Below are 21124 nucleotides of genomic sequence, written 5' to 3'. Positions count from 1 at the left end.
ATTTGGGGGGGAGTAGTTAAAAAGTAGATTTAGTAGCTTAGTAAGTATAATAAATATAAGTGACCTTGGGGAGGCCACAACAAAAAAAAAGGGGGGGAGATTGTGGAAAGGAAAACTGAATCAAGCTCCGGGATTTTCTGCCACTGAGGTGGAGCAAACAGCAGTTAGAATGTTAGAGTGAAGATTGATGGACAGTGATGACAGTTGGTGGGGGGAGTGGTGACTGGGAGAGTGACAGTTGCTCTAGAGAGGTCTCTTTCCTGGCCCTGGAACTGGAAGGAGCGTTCTCTCACTGTCTCTGGATAGAAGTACCTCTATTCCTGGATTTTTCCCAACTGTGTGCTCTACCCGGATTTCTGTGATTGTGTCATAAAGCAAAAGGTAAGGGGAGCAGTTTGAACTGTAAGGCTGGTCTTTAGGGACACTAGCCCAAATAGACAGGCCCACCAGTTCTGAAGGTCAGAACCTTTTCTTTCTCTTGCTGTTTGCTGCTAAAAACTTTGAACTTATTAAAAGCTAGCATAGATTAGCATAGTCAGTAATAAAAGAAACCCTCTACAAGCCAGTAAGGCCTGGTCTCAGCTCCAAAGCTGAAAGAGACTCAAACCCAATCTGGGGAAAAGTATAGGGAAATCCTTATTCCCTCTACCCTGATACTTTCCAAATCCAAACTTGTTATTAAATTAATCTTTAGTAAATAAACGCAATCAGATAAGAGAACTATCATTTCAGGGGGGCATAGAAGGAGCAGAACCTAAGGACAGCCATTCAACCATAAACAGTCCTTATTGGACCCCTGCTGGGCAACCTTGTTCTGGGGGGGGGGGTGGCTTGTCCCTCAGGAGGGTCCATGCTTACCTGCCCTGGGGTATCATCAACATCAATCAATAGAGAAGACATTCTCTCAGCCTATCATAGTTGGCCCATTTCTCGGGAACCCATTTTTCAAAGATAGCCTCTCAGCATGGGGTACCTCTCTCCTTTTACCTTACCAGCATCCATATTCCCTCTATCCCTTCAACTCCTCTATTCCCTGTTACAAAACCTTCCTCATCCCCTGTACCTCTTCAATCCTCAACAATTCCTTTAACTATTACAATATCCATAGATATCAAAAGAAAGTTCTTGCCCCCCAAATACTTGGCGTCAAATCTTTCACCATCATAATCTTATGAGATTTGGCCAATAAGACACTAAAGTAGAGGCATTAGCTTGGAAGATCTGAATTCAAATTCGATCTTAGCAATTTACTAACTCTGGACAAGAGACTTAGCCTCACTTTCTTCATCAGTAAAATAGGGATAATGTCTTCACCATCTTTCCATGGTTGTTGTGAGCAAATAATATATACAATGTTGTTGAGTCATTTTAAAAAAAAGAAAAAAGAGGAGGCATTTCTAACCTTTTTGCTGCTATCCCTAATGACCATATGACTTTCCATTTGACTTGCAGCTGAAAGATTTCACATGTGTTATCATTCTAATTAGAATGTAAATTCCTAAAGAGTAGAGACTTCTATTTTTATTTTTATCACCAGTGCTTAGGACAGTGCTTTGTACATACTAAGCATTTAATAAATATTTCGTTCATTCATGGGAGCTGAGAAGGTTGTTAGAAAGTGGTACACCCTGGAGTTAAGGAGTGTGATGTTTGAAGTTGAGAAGACTGGAAAGCTAAGCTAGGATCTTCAATCAATGAGAACATAAGGAGGGCAACCTGGAGGCTGAAAGATGAAGGGGACAGAGATTTGGACTGGAAGATATAATCTGCTGGTAGAACTTAGGAGAAAAATAGCTGTTGACTAATCATGGCTAACCAAATGCCTGGAAGTGTGATGGCCTCTAAAAACTTTTCCTCTTGGCCTTGTTAGCTACAAAGACCAATAGGAGGACTGGACAGAATTAAAGAGGAAATGCTCTTGCTTCAGAAGAATCTGGTCTCCTTTCACAATTCAGATGAAATATCTTAGATATTGCCACCTTCCTTTCTTCTAGTCTCTTCTGATATCCTTTCTTATGCCCTTATCCTTGTATGCCCCCTTTCAAATTTTTTTTTCCTCTAAGAAGTATGAAGTGAATGAAAAAGGAATACTATGTGCCAAGCACTGTGCAAAGTGTCGAAGATACAAAGGAAAAAGCAGAGATAGTTCCTGCACTACAGAAGCTTACTTTTTAAATGAAGAGAGGGCACATATTGGGGGGGGGGTGCCCAGGAAGGAGAATTTAAATGGAAGAATTATGTGGATGATGAGTAAGCCCACAGTAGATCAATTGGCACAGTTGATTTTTCTTATAGGAACAAGGACACAGTTGATTTAATCATTGTTCTGGAGGGATAAGTAGTGTAGGGGCAGGGCAAGGAAGGTACTGGCTAGAGGACATTAGGAATCTCTCCTCTGGAGTATCACCTTAGATTCAACATAAAGGAAATATCACTAACTATTGAATGAATGAAAAATATTTATTAACTATACTCTTTATATAACTATACTCTAAAGGGTTTATAATACTTTTAGAGATCAAGTGCCCACACTGCACCATCAAATTGCCTGTGAAGCCCCCACATTACCCCAGACAGTGGCAGAGGGACAGGGCATGTGGAAATTGGCTCCATGTTCAATGGAGAGGGGAGAACTAAGCAGCCCTTTCCAGCATGCTGAGTGCCACGTGCCACTCCTTCACCAACATAGCTCTATACTTTGCTAGATATTGACAGTACAAATATAAAAATAGCCAATCCCTGCTATCAAGGAAGTTATTTAATAGGGGGTTAGAACATACAAATGAGCCAAATAAGGGGGTTTGGGGAGTTTCAGAGATGGTGAATGGAGCCACAAGTCAGTTGATTTCTTTATCCTTTCTAGTAATAATAGTCATATTGATTTTATTTTTATTCCCAGAGAAAGAGCAAAATGTGCAGTGCAAAGGGGTAGAAGGTGGGAAGGAGGGGTCATTGCATTTGTTAGTAGGACAAGGTGCCAAGATGTCCATGCTGGGTAAACCTTCAGCATCACAGAATTATAAATTTAGAATTGTAAGGGATATTACGAGACTCTTTCATTCAACAAATAAGAAACTGAAGTCAAGAGAAGTTAGTTCATTTTCTCAGGGACACAGCTGGCAAGTGGCTCTGGCAAGATTTGTACCCAGCTCTTTCTGACTCCAAGACAAGTCTTCCATTCATCTTACTATGTTAATGAAAGATTAAAGATGCTTAAATGCAGAATGATCCATTTTATGAGATGGTATCTCACCTCCCCTGCATATGTTCACTGGACATGTAAGAGATATAAGGACATCCATATGATAGAAAAATAGGTGGTAGAGATGGTAGATAGACAGATAGATGGATAGATAAATAGAAAGAAAGAACATTATATCAAGTGCTAACTATGCTTCAGGCATTGTGCTAAGCATTAGGTTATAAATTAAACCAGGGTACAAAGTTTTTATCCTCAAGGAATATAAATTTACAAGAAGTAGTTAAGTGGTATGTGAGGATATATGAAGAAACCTAAAGACAAATTAGATCCACTGAGGAAAAGCAGCCATAAAGACATACTTATTAATTTGCCTGGGATTCCATGGCAGGGCCAGGATCTCAAAATAGCAGCTCAAAAAGTATTGTCTAGCTATAATCAAAATACAGACATCTCTTGGAAAGCTTCCTTCGTAATCATCCTTGAGTTGTTCATTATTTTGATGACCAAAGAAGCTTTTGTAATGTCATGACCAGATGACTCAAACTCTTTTCTCCTAGATTCCTGGAAATCACCAAGTTATTGTCATTTTTCCTCATTTACTTGGGTTTGTAGTAAGGTCTTAGAAATGTTTTGGTCAAAGTCTTTTTGCAAACAATTTTCTGTGAGAAAGATACATCCCAAAGAATGATGAAGTGCTTAAAATTCTATATTCTACAGAAGTCTTGCTCTTTGTCATAATAAATGGATAATCAGCTATAATCACCGTGCTGTGTGTTTTCTAGCTCGGTGGCTTTCCAGACACATAGGTATCTGTTCTTTCTGTTCCTATCATTTTCTCTCTTTCACTTTCCCTTGCTCGAGAGGATGTGGTCTCCTTAGTAAGCTTACTCTCTCTGCCCATGACTGAGTCAATGGGTTTATTACCCCTGATTATCTGGCCCTCACACACTCAAGAATTCAGCATTTGACAGTGGTACAGTAGATCTGTGGTTGGGAGGAGCTGAGTAAAAAGTCCAGCCTCAGGTATTTACTAGCTCTGTGACCCTGGGCAAGTTGATTAACCTCTCTGTGCCTCCATTTCCCCATCTGTAAAAGAGGGATCCTAATACCACCTACCATGTAGGATTGTCCTATTATTCAGTTTTTCAAGCATTTCCAACTCTCTGTGACTTTACTTCGAGTTTTTCTAGGCGAAGATACTGGAATAGTTTGCCATTTCCTTCTCCAGCCCATTTTACAGATGAGGAACAGAGGTAAGAAATGTTAAGTGACTCACCCAGCTCACCCAGCTAATATGTGTCTGAGGTCATATTTGAACTCATGAAGATGACTCTTCCTGATTCCAAGCCCAATGCTCTATCTACTGTGCCACCCAACTACCCTTTGTTCTAAGGATATACACTTAGAGAACATTTGTAAAGTACTTTGTACTCCTTAACATATTGCATAAATGCTAGAGAATATGATCTACATTCTAAGGGAGAAGTCAATACATAATAAGAAACTGGAAAGAGAATGAGGAGAGGGGTACACCCAGAATGGCCTGACTGGAGAGTCATAAGAAGTACTACGGAGGCTGGGAAGAGAGCCAGATTAAGCCATAGCTGTCCTAGCACAGTCAAAGGTAGTATCAATGGCAGAGTCCAAATTTAAGATGAGGAGGAAGTGGAAGTAATGAACTGAATCAAGATGGCATGTGTAGGAAGAGCTAGGGTAACACAGTGGATAGGACACCTGGCTTGGAGTTGGGAGGACCTGTGTTCAAATTTGACCTTAGACACTTCCTAGTTGTGTGACTGTGACCAAGTCACTTAACCCCATTTGCCCAACCCTTGCTTTCTATCTTGGAGTTGTTACTAAGACAGAAAGAGGTTTATTTTTTTTTTTAAAGATGGCAGATCTGGGGATGCACAGGAAAGAACTTGGACTTGTGGAAGAAATTACATCTACCATTGCAAGATTAGCCCCTTCTGGGCTAAGTGGCTGGACCAGAGTCACACAGCAGGATGCATGGGAGAAAGGAGGGGCCTGTAAGGCCAGCCAAGTAGAGCACACTGCCTCTTAGGCAGCTTAGAGGAAACTTCTGGTGAGGAACGGTTGAATTAGATGATGCTCTCTGAGGGTCTCTCCAGCTCTAAACGGGCTGGGAATCTGCCTGAAACTGGTTGCTTGTGCACCCTTCATGAGAAAGCCAGGCTCGGTGGTCCCCAAACGCGATGTCTGAGAACGGGAAACAAGCCCCAGATGAACGTTTTTCTTTGGGTAATTCCCAACCTCAGAAATCCAAGCTCTGATCATTAAAAATTGACTGCAGAAGGTGTGAAGTGCATTTGGAACTCAGCAGCCTAAGGAGGAAATGCCAGGAGTGACACCTAGCGGTCACAGGACAGTAGGACAGCCCAGATTAGATCTTAGATTCCCCCCACCCGGCGCCCTGAAGGCATCATTAAGTCTCAACAGATAGAAAACAAAAAGAAATGGAAAGTCTTTACAAATTGGAGCTGCTCTCCTCTTATTCCTGCCAGGCGCTAAGAAGAAAACAAACAATCCGGGTATCTCTTAGTTTCTTAAAGCAATTGATTCAATTATACTGGGTAGGAAAGCTTCTAATGGAGGGAGCATGGCAACTCAGGGAGCCTCCAGTGCTTACTCCCTGAGTAACCTGGGGCAATACTTCACCTCCCTGAGCCTCAGTTTGTTCAGCTATAAAATGAAAGGTTGTACCAGGTACCTTTAGGTTCCTTCTGTCTCTGAATCGCTGATTCCCTGCCCTTTTCGTCATTTCTGTTGGGTCTGATTCTTTGTGACCTAATATGGGATTTTCTTGGCAAAGATACTGGAATGATTTGTTCTTTGCTTTCCAGCTTATTTTACAGATGAGGAAAATGAAGTAAACAGGGTTAAGTGACTTGCCCAGGGTCACATAGCTAGTGTCTGAGGACTGATTTGAACTCAAGTCTTCCTGACTCCAGACCTGGCACTCAATCCACTGTGGCACCCCAGTTCCCTTTGAAATTTCTCAGAAAACTGAAATGACTTTAAAAGAAAAGGGTGTTTCATGGCAGGAAAACACTATTCAATTTATTGCCCTTGTGTGAGCCTTCAATTTCATTGGTATAAGTTTACTTCTAGTAAGGAAACGCTGCCTACAATATAGAGCTAACAACTAGCTAACCGCTTTAGACACTTGTCTGAGGATACTGAGAAGCTCCTTGGTGGATCAGTGGAAAAGTCCTGGAATGAAGTCTAGAAAGACTTACTGTCAGACCTGACCTTAAACACTTACAGGCTGTCTCCATTTCCTTATCTGTAAAATGGGGAGAATGTTTGGTTGTTTTGAGGATTAAATGAGATAGTATTTGTAAAGGAGTTTGCAAATGTTAAAAAAACTACACAAATTGACAACTACTACTACTACTGTTACTGCTGCTACTACTATTACTGATGCTGCTGCTGCTACTATTGACACTATTGCTACTATTATTACTGTAATAATTACTATCACTACTGCTACTACTGTTGCTGCTGCTGCTACTACTATTTCTACTACTGATACTACTAATATTGTTGCTGCTACTGCTACTACTATTACTGCTATTGCTACTACTACAACTACTATTACTATTGCTGTTGCTGCTGCTGCTACTACTACTACTATTACTACTACTACTACTACTACTACTACTTAATATTTTATTATATTAAGTGCCTTGCTATCATCTCAGAGTCAGTATATGTCAAAGGCAGGACTTGAACCCAAGTCAATGTCAGAGTAGATGGAGTGCTTAGCCTAGAGTCAGGAAGACTCATCTTCTTTAGGTAAAACCTGGCCTCAGACTTCTAGCTGGGCATCACGTAACCCTGTCTGCCTCAATTTCCTCATCTGTAAAATGAGCTGAAAAAGGAAATGCCCAACCATTCCAGCATCTTTTCCACAAAAATCCCAAATGGGGTCATGAAGAGTTGGATATGACTGAAAACAGAACCACTGCTGCTGCCACCATGACTCTTACTCTGCTATTTTTCAAATTGAAGTTGCTTTTGTAAAAGAATGTGTGAGATGATGGTGTTTTCAAAAATTGTTAATTAATCATTAAAATAAAGTTTAATGATTGAATCAATACTTTGATTAACTCTGATATTTTCAGCCTCAGACACTCATTAGCTGTATGACCATGCACAAATCACTAGGTGGGGAGACAAATTATTTTGATCAAAATGAAAATATATCATTCCTGATAAGTGAAGGAAAAAACCAAATCTTGCCCAGAATAATTACAAGTATAAACTTCTTTTATTTTTTTTTGTCACTACATTTGGTTGGCTGATGGAACAAAAATGCTCTCAGTTGATCCATCCCCCACATATTTGACTGGCTCATGACAACATGCATCTTACTAAGAACATCCTTTCATTTCAGATACTCTCAGGAAAGTGGGGGGAAGGAAGAGGAATAAGCATTTACATAGAAGATATTGTTCTAAGAGCTATATAAATACTCTCTCCTATAATTCTGACAGCAAACCTAAAAGGTAGGCACTGATATCCCCATTTTAAAATTGAGGCAGGTAGTGATCAAGTGACTTGCTCAAGGTCACACAACTAGGATTTGACTGAAACTGGATTTGCACTCATGTCTCCCTGGTCACTGTTCTACCTAGCTAATAAAGCTAACTTTGTTTTTATTTAGCCTAGCAAAGTGGCTGATGCATAGTAGATACTTAATAATTGTTTAGCAACAACTGGGACAACAACACCCCTGGATTCAAATCCTACCTCTTGGGCTTAGACAAGCCATGATGTCTGTAACCTTCAGTTCCCTCATTTGTAAAATGGCAATAATGTCTGTAACCTGCTTTAACAGAGTTATTTCAAGAGTCCAAAGGGACAGTATGTCTAAGGTCCTTTGCAAATGATTATGACACTTCAATCAGTTTTCTCTAATCATCAGAGTATGGACTTAGAGCTGAATCTAGAAGCCACAGGCACAGGTATTTGGTGGGTGGATAGAGTGCTGGGGTCAGGAAGACTCATCTTCCTAATTCAGATCTGGTCTCAAACACTTACTAGCTGTGTGACCCTGGGCAAGTCACTGAACCCTGTTTTCCTCCTCTGTGAATGAGCTGGAGAAGGAAATGGTCAACCACTCCAGCATCTCTGCCATGAAAACCCCAAATGGAGTCACAAAGAGTCAGACACACCTGAAAATGACTCAACAACAACCAACCTGGAAGCCATTTAGCCCATCTTCCTCATTTGGCATATGAGGAAACTGAGACCTAGAGGGGGTGAAGATTAGTCTGTCAACAAGCATTTATTAGATGCCTATTATGCTCTAGAGGTGTGAAGAGTGAGCCATTAAGTGCTTATAAATATCAAGTCCAGCTAGGATGCTAGGCTCAGAATAGAGGGAAGAGGGAACCGTGGCAAAAATGACATGGAAACACAGCCATGAAGGGGTACCCCCTGCCAAGAAGGCATTCTGACCCAGCAGAAAGGGCCATCCTACTGGGAGTTCTCCAGTCGAATGCCTCCTGCAATATGATCTGTAGACTCCCCATCTTTCCAAGTCCAGCAGGGGAGTTACTCGAAAAGCTGGACTTGTCATTTACTCTCCAATGGCCATGTTTGAAACCCAGACACTGACTTTACCATTGATCAGCAGCACTTGAAATCTCACTGATTCTGAAAATCTGAGGCTCAGCCCAGAACGGTGAAAACTCAGCATTCCGTAATTGTTCAGTTTTTGCAGTTTTAACTCTGGATTTATTGTAACTTTAAAAAAGTTCACTTGTCAGTAGCCCAGACTTGCAACTTTGATTTCATTCTGGACTCTTCATTCTCTTCCCTCCTAAATCCATTTTTCCCCCAAGCCTTTTAAAATTTCCCTTTATAACATTTCTCAAACATGCCACTCTCTCTCCCCTATTGGAATAATACCACCATGCTAAGGCAGGGCCTCTTCACCTCATGCCCACACATTGAAATAGCTCACTAGGTAGTTCAGTGGGATAGAGAGCCAGGCTTGGAGATAGGAAGTCCTAAATTCAAAGCTGGTCTTAGAGACTTCTTAGCTGTGTGACCTTGAGCAAGTCACAACCCCAATTGTCCAGCCCTGACTGTTCTTCCTTGGAGCCATTTCTAAGACAGAAGATAAGGGTTTAAAACAAAATTAAAAAAAAAAGAAAGAAAAGAAGAAATACTTTGCTGATTAGACTCCCTGTTTCCCAAATAATTTCCTCATTTGAATTCATCCTAAGCTGTCAAATTGACCCTTACTGAAGTATAGACCTGAACATATCACCTTCCACACACACTCCCATTCAATTCATCCCAGGGGCTCCCCTTCATTTGAAGCATCAAATATAAAATCTTTGTTTTGGCATTCAAAGCCCTTTAAAACCTGGTCCCCTCTTCCCTTTCCAGTCTTCTGACTTCTTACTCATCCCCACATATTCTACATTCCACTGATGACAGCCTCCTTGCTCTTAATCACATAAGACACTCACTACATTCCCCAATTGTGGTTATTTTCATTGGTTATTCCCCATGCTTGCAACTTCCTCCTTCCTCTTTTCAACTTCCTAGTTTCTCCATCTTCTCTAAATGCTCAGTGGAAATGCCAGGCTTTAAGAAACCTTTCCCAAAGTCTCTTTAATCTTAGTGCATTCTCTTTGAGATTATCCCTAATTTATACTGTAGAATGCTTGTCTGTACTGTTTTTTGTTTGCTTGCTTCATATTCTCTCTCCTGTTGGCCTGGGAGCTAAAGACAGGAATTCCTTTTGTCTTTCTTTGTATCCCCAGAACTTAGCAGAGTGCCTGACTTGTAAGAACTCAATAAATGCTTGTCCACTGACAACTCAAGGTTGTAATTATAAATTTGGGTTGAGAGGAAAGGCTCATAACTAAATATTACAGTGTCATAAGCAACTTAATCTGTCAGTTGCCAAGAAAACAAGAAAACACACACCTTTACTTGCTGCCAAGATGTTTGCACTATTTCCATCTCATCAAATCAAGTCTAGCCAACTCAGTTCAAATTTAACATGAGATTTAATCTCAGGAAAGGAAGCTCTACATATCAGAAACAAAGGCTCACCTACTCTTTTTTTCTGTTCCATAACATATATGTAAAATATTCATTTAATTTAGTGTGTAAATTCAGAAAAAAAACAAAATGGGAAAAAGCAATGAAACATACACACACATGTTTAATCTCAAGGTCATAGGTTCTAGTACCATAATGGGTCAATTCATGTCAACAACCACTTATTATTTGCCAGTTACTGTACTGAGTCCTGGAAATAGAAATAGAATCAATCAACTAATTGCTAAATAATTATTAAGAATCTACTATGTATCAGCCACTTTGCTAGGCACTAGGCAAAGGCAGTCCATGTCCTCAAGAAGCTTATATTCTTTTTTTTTAAGTTTATTTATTTACTTAATTAATTTAAATTATTTTCCATGGTTACATGAATCAAGTTCTTTCCCTCCCCTCCTCCTACTCCCCCCCATAGCCAATGCACAATTTCACTGGGTTTTATATGTGTCATTGATAAAGACCTATTTCTATATTATTAATATTTGCACTACACTAGGGTGATCATTTAGAGTCTACATCCCCAATCATATCCCCATGTGATCAAGCTGTTGTTTTTCTTCAAGGGACTTATGTTCTAATGGAGGAATACAAAACATAAAAGTAAGCTGAAAAGTATGGGGGACGTGAAGGAGAAAATCAAGTCAAGAATGGAGGCTCACCTGGGTACTTTCTTTAAAATGGGGATTCTGGGAAGAACCAACTAAACAGAGGAAGAGACTACAAGGTGAGGGTGAACTGTTCTTTAGTTTCTTTGTTTTGTTCGGTAATTTTTTCAGACACATCCAACTCTTGGTGACCCCATTTGGGGTTTTCTTGGCAAAGATACTGGAGAAGTTTGCCATTTCCTTCTCCAGCTCATGGTACAGATGAGGACCTGAGGCTTCAATGACTTGCCCAGGCCACATAGCTAACATCTATCTGAGGCAGAATTCTTAAGTATTAGTAAATTGTAAACTAATGGAAAGCAGAGACCAAGATTTGAGTTGAAACTCACTTAGAAGGCAGTAAAGAACTACTAAGGCCTCATCATTCATTTTTATTAACTAGGTAACTAAGACTTTACCTGAAGTCAGTGAAAAGCCTCAGATCACTAGCAAAGCACTTTTAGAAACTGAAAAAACTTTACATAGGATTGTTCAGAAACAGTTTGGTGTTTTTATTGTACTGCACATGATAAAACAATGAATAAATTGCTCTTCACCAGTGTATTCTTTCTTCTTGATTGTTGGGTAGGATAGTATTTGTCTCTACCCAGCAGACAAAAAGTTCTTACAGTGCTGATGATTTATTTCTTTTCTGATGACACATTGTACCTATATATTCAATAAAGCTAGAAGCAATGTAGGCAATCAATGCAAACAAGATGAAGTATGTCCTCAATTCAGTTATATAAGCCTATTTTAGTGTGCCCATCCATAAGGACAGTCAAAATATTTTTGCATTCCATTGGGGAGGATCTCAGATCTGTTTGGGGTGATTGCCCCAGGGATTTTCAGAGAGTGAATCTATTCTGTCAATTATTGAACAAGGATCTAGAACCTATCAAATTCAATAATTTGATAGGATGAAGCAAGTGTTTTTGGAGGGTCCAGCTCTATTACATCATAGAGTACTATAGGGTCACTAGGAAATTTTCATACAAATATAATCCTGAAACTTACTCTTTCAAAAACTTCCCTAAGATGTTGGAGAGGCAGGATGTGAACCTAGACCTTTTTGACTCCGAGATCAGATCTCTACCTACTACCTTAACTGTTTCTCAATTCATAATGGGAAAATAACATCTAACCTTGAGGAACCACTGATGGGCCCACTTGGACTTGGGTTCTGCATCTATTCTTTTTTTACGTGGCCAGGCTTTTAGATTATACTAAATTCAGTAATGAGGAGCCTAAGAAGGAACTGAACATCTTATTCTCATATTCTTTGACACATTAAATAAATATCTACCTTAGCATCCAAAGTAAGATTTCACTTATAGCTTAGATTATGGCATACATCTAAGGTTAACCCAAAAAGTGAAAAGTAAAAGAAATTCTGTGTGCAATATGAATTAATTATGGAATGTGTAACTTTTTTCTAGGTATAATAGAAATATCTAATTACATTTTAATACTTATATGAATAAAAATAAACATAAAAGATTCACACCAAGTATTATTAGAACAAATTTAATAGAATTCAGTCATTTAGCCTCTACCTTCTAATATCTACTAGGAACGTGATACTCAAACCTCATTAAAAAATTGAGTTGGCATGATTACTAGGCATTTTGTATTTCACCTTGGTTTTACACTCTCCAAATTCCCACTTCATGTCTGCTGATAAAACAACTGGATGTGAGTCAATTGGCTTGTGGTTGCTGTTTTCTCTCTGGACTCTGGAGTACTTGCCACAGATTTCTCCCTTGATACTGTTCAAGTTTGATCCAAAAGGATCCTCAGGTCTGTCTAACTCACAGGGTTAGCTCCATGCTTAGACATATCCAGGTAGTAATTCACCTAAGATCAGGAAAGAATAAATACAAAAAAGGTAATCCGAAATAATTATGGCCGTGGAGGGTAGGCGGCAGTGTGGAATAGAGTACTGGACCCAAAGGTAGGAAGACTCATCTTTTGGAGATCAAATCTGGCCTCAGACACTTACTAACTGTATGGCCCTGGGCAAGTCACTTAACCCTGTTTGCCTCAGTTTCTTCTTCTGTAAAATGAACTGGAGAAGGAAATGGCAAAGCACTCCAGTATCTTTGCCAAGAAAACCCCAAATGGGGTCACAGAGAATTGGACTTGACTGAAAAATGGCTTAACAACAATTATAGCCTCATGCTGGCTGGAAGGGGGAGAAAATAGAATAATTCACTTCTTTCCTCTTGGAAAATAGCCCAAAAAATCCATGATGCTATTCAGAGCTGAAAGAGAAGAGAGAGGCAGAAGGGGTGGTTTCTCCCTTTTCAATGTTCACTGAGCTATCAGATCTGCAAACAATAAGAGACTTTTTATTAACTCTATGTGCAAATCTCTGAACATGATTCATGGAATGGCCCATATAGGAGAATTCAACCTCACCACAATTATAAGAAATAGTTAAAACCAATTCAACTCAGGGTGGTATGGGCAAAGAATAACACTCAGAGAAAGACAAATAGCAGGATAGGATGAACCCCATCAAGGAGTTCCTGACCAGAATGGAGGCAGGTGGTGGGAGGCAGTTATGTGGATCTAGATTCAGTTTTTGGTTGTGCTGGAAAGGAGCTCACATGGCATCCAGGACTATGGGGTGGGGTAAAAGATACTGCAGTATCTTGCCAAGAAAACTCCAAATAGAGACAATTGGACTTGACTGAAAAATGGCTTAACAAACATCTGGTAGCTTCCATTTTCACTGCTCATTTTTGCTTACTAGGTGCTAAGATCAGTTATTTCTAGTTGCTGAAGGAAATGAGATGTTGTCAAAATGCAAATGTTAACTGATTTGAAGATTGCTCAGTCTTTTGAAAATCATTTTAAACCTTTTTACACTCTCAATTTTCGTACCCTGGGATAAAGCCCTAGTCACCTCAGACCAGTTTTATATTTTTCAGAACTCTCACTGTCTTAGGGAAGTCTAAAGGAGCTAAGAAAGCTAAAACTAGGCTTCCAGGAGACACAGTGGATAAAGTACTGAACCTCTCATTAGGAATGCCAGAGTTCCAAGCTCACCTCGCATACTTACTAGCCATAGGATTGTTAAATTTTTTATGGTTTGACTGAATTATTTAATTGTTGGTTGCCAGGGATTTAATTTCTAAATCCCAAAATGAATTACAAAAATAGAATGGAATTTATGATAGTTTGTTTACAATAGAGGGAAGAGATAAAAGGGGGAAGAGAGAGAGAGAGAGAGAGAGAGAGAGAGAGAGAGAGAGAGAGAGAGAGAGAGAGAGAGAGAGAGAGAGAGAGAGAGAGAGAGAGAGAGAGAGAGAGAGAGAGAGAGAGAGAGAGAGAGAGAGAGAGAGAGAGAGAGAGAGAGCCCTGGCTTCCTCTGAGCCAGGTAGAAATTCTAAGCCCCAGCCAGGGGAAAGGAGCCTCAAGAGGATGGGCCTTTCTCAGAGGTTCACACCTCCAGAAAGGCAAGGAAATTAAGTCAGCCTTTCCTCACCATGGTGACTGTCTAAAAGGAAAGCAGTCTGAGGTCTCTTGCACAAACAACTCCAGGGGTCCAGTTCCACAGTCTTCACTCCAAGTCTGAGTGTCTGACTTCTAGTCTCTCCTCAAGTGATTCTTCTTCATTCTTGATTGATCATTGTGTGCCTCTGTTTCCTTTATTTAAAGACCTTTTTCTTTTTTGTCACCTCCCCTAAATTTTACGTCTACCAAACACAGCAGACGCTCTTCTCCAGGACTTCCCATTCAAAGTATGAAATGGGTGTTCACACCTTTTTTAGTTAGTTATACCTTTTGTGGTTAATTCACCTTTTTTAGTTAGTTCACTTTTTGTAGTTAGTTAACACCTTTTTGTAGATAAAATAGGTAAAACTATTTTAAATACTGAGTTAACATTTTGGGCATTAAAATCTAAAGAAAGACAGAGGATTATAATTTTATCTTCACTGTCAAGGAAGAGCTAAGTACATTCATTGTTACAATCAGGGGAGAGCTAAATCCAATCTTCACAATCCCCCCTAATGATCATTGGTAGACTATTCTCCCTATTAATCATTTAACATAATCATCTTGTAGACCTAAAAAACTCCTAATTATAGATGTATATAACATTTACTTTCTAAGAGGAAATTACAATAGTTAGAGAGAAATAGAAAAGAGAGAAAGCAAAACCAATGTTTTGTTGGCACATTGACAAAAAACCAAATTAGGGGGCAGTCCACTTTGGCATAAAAGTATACATTTAAAATAAATTTTCAATCCCCTTTTGTTCAACTGCTTGCACCCAAAAGTTCAGTATCAATCTTCTTGATGCAGTGTAGGTTTCTGCAAGCATCTTTCTTCAAGGAGTTCACTCTCTGGGTTCAAGGAGTTATCAAATTTCTTTTCATGAAATTCTTCTCAAACAAAATTTTAAATCTTGGATTTTTTAAAATAAAAATACATACAATCTCCCCTGAAGAGGGTGTTCATCAATACCCAGATCAGCTCAAAATGATAGAGTTATGTATGAATCAATAATCAAAAGAAAAAACCAAAAACATAAAAGAAAAATAGAGGGAAAAATTAAGCTTTTGAGAGAAAAAAGTCAAAATCAGAATCAAAATATCAAAAACTATGTATATAAAATTCTGAATTAAAGAATAAATTCATAACAGGACCTTGTTATTAGGGTCCAATTAAAGTAATTTTTATCTTATCCCACAAGTCTGTAGGACAGAATACAGTAATATTTCACTTACCCATTTGCAGCCAAGATTACAGGAAGTTACTATACTATAAGAGAGAAAAAGGACTAGATTTTTTGTGTAAATTAAAAAAAAAAAGGGAAGTGCCATTTCCTGGTCTTATATTTCATCATTTCTAAGGAATAGGGGAGCCAGAATAGCTGATTGTTAGGTACTTTCAAAGAAAATATTTTACAAAGAGTGTGGTTCAAGGAGTACTGCGTCTTAACATATGTCAAGTGCCACAACCTTGAATCTCACACTAGGTTCAAGTCATTTCATATTGGCCAAATCCAATCTTCACAGGACCCTGAGCAAATCCTTTCATTTGTTTCAGCCTCAGTGTCCTCCACTGTGAAATGAGAAAAATAGCAGCACCTACTTCCTTCCCAGGATTAGTGTGATAAATAAGAAAATAATTTAAAGTGTTTTACAAACCTTATGACTGGGAAATTTTTATCTAATTATTTTCAATCTGGGAAGAGAAATTCTCCTAGAGCAAGAGTTCGTAGAAAAATTTCAAGGGAAGAAAGACTTCATTCTTTCTAAAAAAGAAAGATCAGAAATCATTTTTACATCACATCACAAATGGCAGTGAATAATCTCTTGTTTCAATGACATAAACAGTAAGGAGGAAGCTAGTCACCAGATTTGAAAGGAATGACTTCCAAGGGTAGAGTCATGCTTTAATGTGTTCAACTCCCAGCACTCCCTGTTCAGAAGCAAACACCTGCAACAGGATGACAGAAATGCTGGGAGGGAGCAGGGGGAGGGCATATAATGATACTGATGACATGCTCTGTTCAACATTTCAAGAATTAATTTACAGGGAAAATGAATCTTCACCCAGAGCAAGTAGATCATCACAGTGGGTAATTGACTTATAACTTACCAGCCATAAACTATGCTGGCCTGAGTAGGTCCGTGCGGAGGTGAGCATCATAGGCATTAATCGTTGCTATTTAGGATTCATAATTCACTTTTGAACTATTCTAAGCACCACCATATAGGCTTCTATAAATAAAAGCAAGAGAAAGACAGTGAGATGAGCTTACAGGGAAAGCACAATAGACAGCACAAAATCTTTCTGAGTCTCAACAAGCACATGTTTCAGGTAGCCCATAAGTCTATAAGGAGCACTCTGACTTCTATCTCTATTTCTATAAATCACTAGATGCACAAGGGTTTATTAAGCACCCATTATGCACCAGGCACTCTGCTTGATGCTGGGAATACAAATACAATCAGTGAAATAACTCCTGCTCAAAAGGGGCTTACCTTGGAAAGTAGAAAACAAGTTAATATTTGGTGTTTGATTGTTTTAGTTGTGTCTCACTCTTTATGGTCTCCTTTGGGGTTTTCTTGGAAAAGATGTTAGAATGGTTGGGCATTTCCTTCTCCAGCTCATTTTACAGATGAGGAAATTGAGGAAAACAGGGTTGAGTGACTTGCCCAGGGTCATACATCTAGTGTCTTATCTGAGTTAATATAATAATGTTAATATATAAGCATATAAAAGGGTGAAGAGAATATAATACTAAATACACTAATAGGAGTTGACATTAAATTATCACTGTAAGTTTTGTGAAGCACTTTACATATATTATATCATTTGGTCCCCTTAACAACTTTATGAAAGAGGTGCTATTAATATCTTCATTTAATTGACAAGAGTGCTGAGTCTAAAACAGGTTATATGATTTCTCTGGGACACAGATTAGGAAGGGTCTGAGGTCTTCTTGACTCTAACCTTAACACATAATCCATTGTATCATCTATGTAAAGAAAATAAATTCAAATAAGTATCAAGTCATTAAATATTACTCAGGTGGCAAAAAAAAAGCTAAATCAAGAATAACCCTGAGAATAGCCTACCCAACCATTCAATAAATTACTAATTTCCACCTATGTGTCAGACACTTTGCTAGGCACTGGGGATATAAAAAGAAGCAAAATCCAATCTCTGTCCTTAAGGAGTTTATAATCTGTGGTAGTTTGGGAGAAACATCACTAGCGGTTGGGAAGATTAGGAAAGGCTTCATTAGAAGGTGACCTCTGAGCTGTTCATTAAAGGAAGAAAGGCAGATAGGAGGGGGGAATTAATTGCAGGCACTAAGGATGGCTATCACAAAGACAAAAATTTGGGAAAGGTGTTCAAAGAACAGAGAAAAGGATTGTTTGTCTAGATTGCATATTGGGGAAGGAGGAATTAGGTAGAGTGATACTAAAAAGATGGGTTTGGTTCAGTGGATTGAGAGTCAGGCTTAGAGACAGGAGATCCTAGGTTCAAATCTGGCCTCAGACACTTCCCAGCCATGTGACCCTGGGCAAGTCACTTGACCCCCATTGCCTAGCCCTTACCACTCTTCTGCCTTGGAGCCAATACACAGTATTGACTCCACAATGGAAGGTGAGGGTTTTAAAAGAAAAGAAAAATATGGGTTTGGGCTAGGGAGAAGTGAAAAGGATATGTAAAAAATATTTTAGAGGCAATATGGAGTCACATGGTGAAAAATGCGAAACCATGCAATATAATACAGCAATACGTATTTATTAAATGTGTACAGAGGAACTTTTTTGGACACTGGAGAATGGAAGAGTAAAGAAGAGGAGAGTACAAATATGATTTTGACAATACTCCTGTCTTCAGTTAGTTCACAACTTGGGATATGGGCACTAATAGTAGATAATATAAAATAAGGGTTTTTTTTCAGATAGATTATAGATAATATAAAGTAAGGTTTTTTTTACCCTTACCTTCTGTCTTAGAATCAAAATTGTGTATTAGTCACAAGACAGAAGAGTGGTAAGGGCTAGGCAATGGTGGTTAAGGGACTTGCTGAGGGTCACCCAGCTAGGGAGTGTCTGAGGCCTGATTTGAACCCAGGACCTCTCATCTCTGGACCAGACTCTCAATCCACTGAGCCACCTAGCTGTCTCCATTAAGTTTTTTTTTTTTAAGTTTTACTTTATTACATAAATCAACACCTGAACCCTAGTCTCTGATTCCAAGTCCAGAATATTTTTCATCAAGTTGACACTATAGTAAGAGGCTACCATTGAAACCTTGTGTCTTTTGTACCAACTTTAGCAATGAGTACCACACCATTTTTCTATCCTTTTTCTTTCTAGTTATTCTGCCCACTATTTATGGTACCTTCTTCCCATTAAAAATAAAAGGTGCTGTAGCTTCACTAAAGCATATTCCCAAGTTTTTATGGAAAAATATGACATTTATATTCCTGTTACTTTTGCATAGTATGTGACATATATTCTAGTCAAGATTCATAAAAGTTGAAAAATACCTTATGTGTGTTTTGATGCATTCCTCTAGCTTCCCTACCTTAGTGTGGAAGGACTAGCACCTTTTAATGTTGGCAGTGAGGTGGGGTGATGGTTTGCCTTTAATAGGGAGGAGAAGCCAGTTTCAGGATCATTATTAATTTAGGTTTAACGCATGCGGAGTTCATGATAAGGCCTTTTTAATTTATTAAAATTTTCAAGTACATGTAGAAACAATTTTTTAATTTATTTTTTCCATATTGATCCTTTTTCTAAGTGAATAATCTTATGAAACCAAAACCCCTAAACATAAACCCAAATAAACAATTGACATGATCTTCTAGTAGTCCAATAATTCTTAAATTGTCTCTCCTGGATCTGTTGTCAATGTCTGATGTTTTGTCAATGAGGTGTTTCATATTTTCCTCAATTTTTTCATTCTTTTGATTTTGTTTTATAGATTCTTGCTGCCTTGGGCTTCTAGTTGTTGGATTCTAATTTTTAAAGACTCAATTTCATCCCTGGATTTTTGGTCATCCTTCTCCATTTGTTCTTATTTTCCTTGTAAGTCATCTTTCATCTTCTTTGCCTCATTTTCAAGCTGGTTAATTTTGACTTTCAAGCCACTGTTTTCTTGTTTTAGTTCATGTGCCTTTGTTTCCAGATGACTTATTTTGCTTTTTAAATTCTTTTCCCAGTTGTCTTCAGCCTCTCTTAATTGTTTTCCAAATTGTATTTTGAGTTTTTCCAAAGCTTGTGTCCAATTTGTTGGAGTTTCTGTGTTTTTTGATTGGTGTTCCTTGGTCCTTCTCTGTTCCATTTGCTCTTTGTTTATTACCTGGATTGAAACTATTGATTGTAATTTTTTCTTTTTTGTTGTTTACTCATTTTCCCCTATTCTTTCCCCCCTGGAATTGCTTGTAATCTTGCTCCTCTGATTATGTGCTGGATCTGTGGGTTTGGGCTATTCTGTCCTGAAAGGACTTCTTCTCTGCTCTGCTGATTGACCAGGTTAGGCTTGTAAAAATGGATATTTGAACCCCAGACTTCAATCCCCAGAAGTCCATGGCACTTCCCAGAATGCCCTATAATCTCATCTGAGATCCCCATCTGGGTTGAGAATAAAATTTGTATTTAAACTGACTCTCTGCCTACTTTGTGTCTCTCTGTTTCCCCTCCTAAACACTTGCGTCTCTCAAGATGTAGTGAGTGAAATTGAATGGGCTTATCAACCCTAGAAACATGGCTTATTGATTTGTATCTTTTATTTCTAGTAATCTTTAATAAACCTCTAAAATGTAATATTTTTTATTACTAGAGACTGATTTAACTGTTACAGTTAATGGCGACCAAATGGGAAAAACTCTCAATTTATACATACATATATAAATTATAAATGTATAAATTGATATATATATACATATATATATATATATATATATATCCTAGATAATGATTTTAAAACCACATTTCTCCAAGGCTTTTTAGCATGCCTCTTGACTTATCTCACTCATACCTGCAATCTGGACCCAGATTGTGCTCACCTGGTCCTGGCCCTGCCCACCCCAGCTCCTGGCTCCTGCTCCTGGTCTCTTTCTCACTCACCTGACCCAGCTGATCCCCAGCCCCAGCAACTCTGGCCTATGACCCAGATGGCTCATCACCCCAGGCCCAGCACCAGGACCCAGGCTGCTGGTAGCAGACCCAATTTCTTCAGGATCAAAAACCAGCTGGTAAAAATGGGGGTGATTTTTCCTAAGGCTACGATTAGCCTCCATGTGGCAAGGGGCATGGAGAACAGGTAGGGAGAAAGAGGAGAAGGAAGAGACTTTTCCAAACAGGAACTTACAAGCATGGTTACTTTAAGAGGATATATTTTGAGTGCACTGATACTTTTATTTATACCACCTGAGATTCAGGGGAAAAATTCAGCTCCCTGCAATTCTTTGGAAAATTTTGAGATTTCAAAAACCCACCGTCACTATGGGGAGGCAGCTCAGTGGCTCAGTGGATTGAGATCCAGGCCTAGAGACAAGAGGTCCTTGGTTGAAATCTGGCCTCAGACACTTCCTGGTGGTGTGGTCTTGGGCAGGTCATTTAACCCCTATTGCCTACCCCTTACCACTCTTCTGCCTTCTGACAATAGGCATCTAAATGGATAATTA

The 21124-nt window shown here is 38.9% G+C and overlaps 1 long non-coding RNA gene across 3 annotated transcripts; it reads left to right on the top strand.

Moving 5' to 3' along the window:
• The first annotated feature begins 204 nt into the window (after nucleotides 1-204).
• On the top strand, nucleotides 205-20156 carry LOC103104725 (uncharacterized). Of its 3 annotated transcripts, none has more exons than XR_008912095.1 (5): nucleotides 205-381; nucleotides 4384-4455; nucleotides 5094-7734; nucleotides 10873-11033; nucleotides 19420-20156. It is a non-coding gene; the product is annotated as an uncharacterized LOC103104725 (long non-coding RNA). The 3 variants fall into 3 exon arrangements; XR_008912097.1 differs by having other exon boundaries at nucleotides 208-381; nucleotides 5094-5288; nucleotides 19420-20152; XR_008912096.1 differs by lacking the exon at nucleotides 4384-4455.
• The last annotated feature ends 968 nt before the right edge of the window (nucleotides 20157-21124 follow it).

This window comes from Monodelphis domestica, chromosome 5 (assembly GCF_027887165.1).
Source record: "Monodelphis domestica isolate mMonDom1 chromosome 5, mMonDom1.pri, whole genome shotgun sequence".
NCBI lineage: Eukaryota > Metazoa > Chordata > Mammalia > Didelphimorphia > Didelphidae > Monodelphis > Monodelphis domestica.
This window is presented reverse-complemented; position numbering and strand designations above follow the sequence as displayed.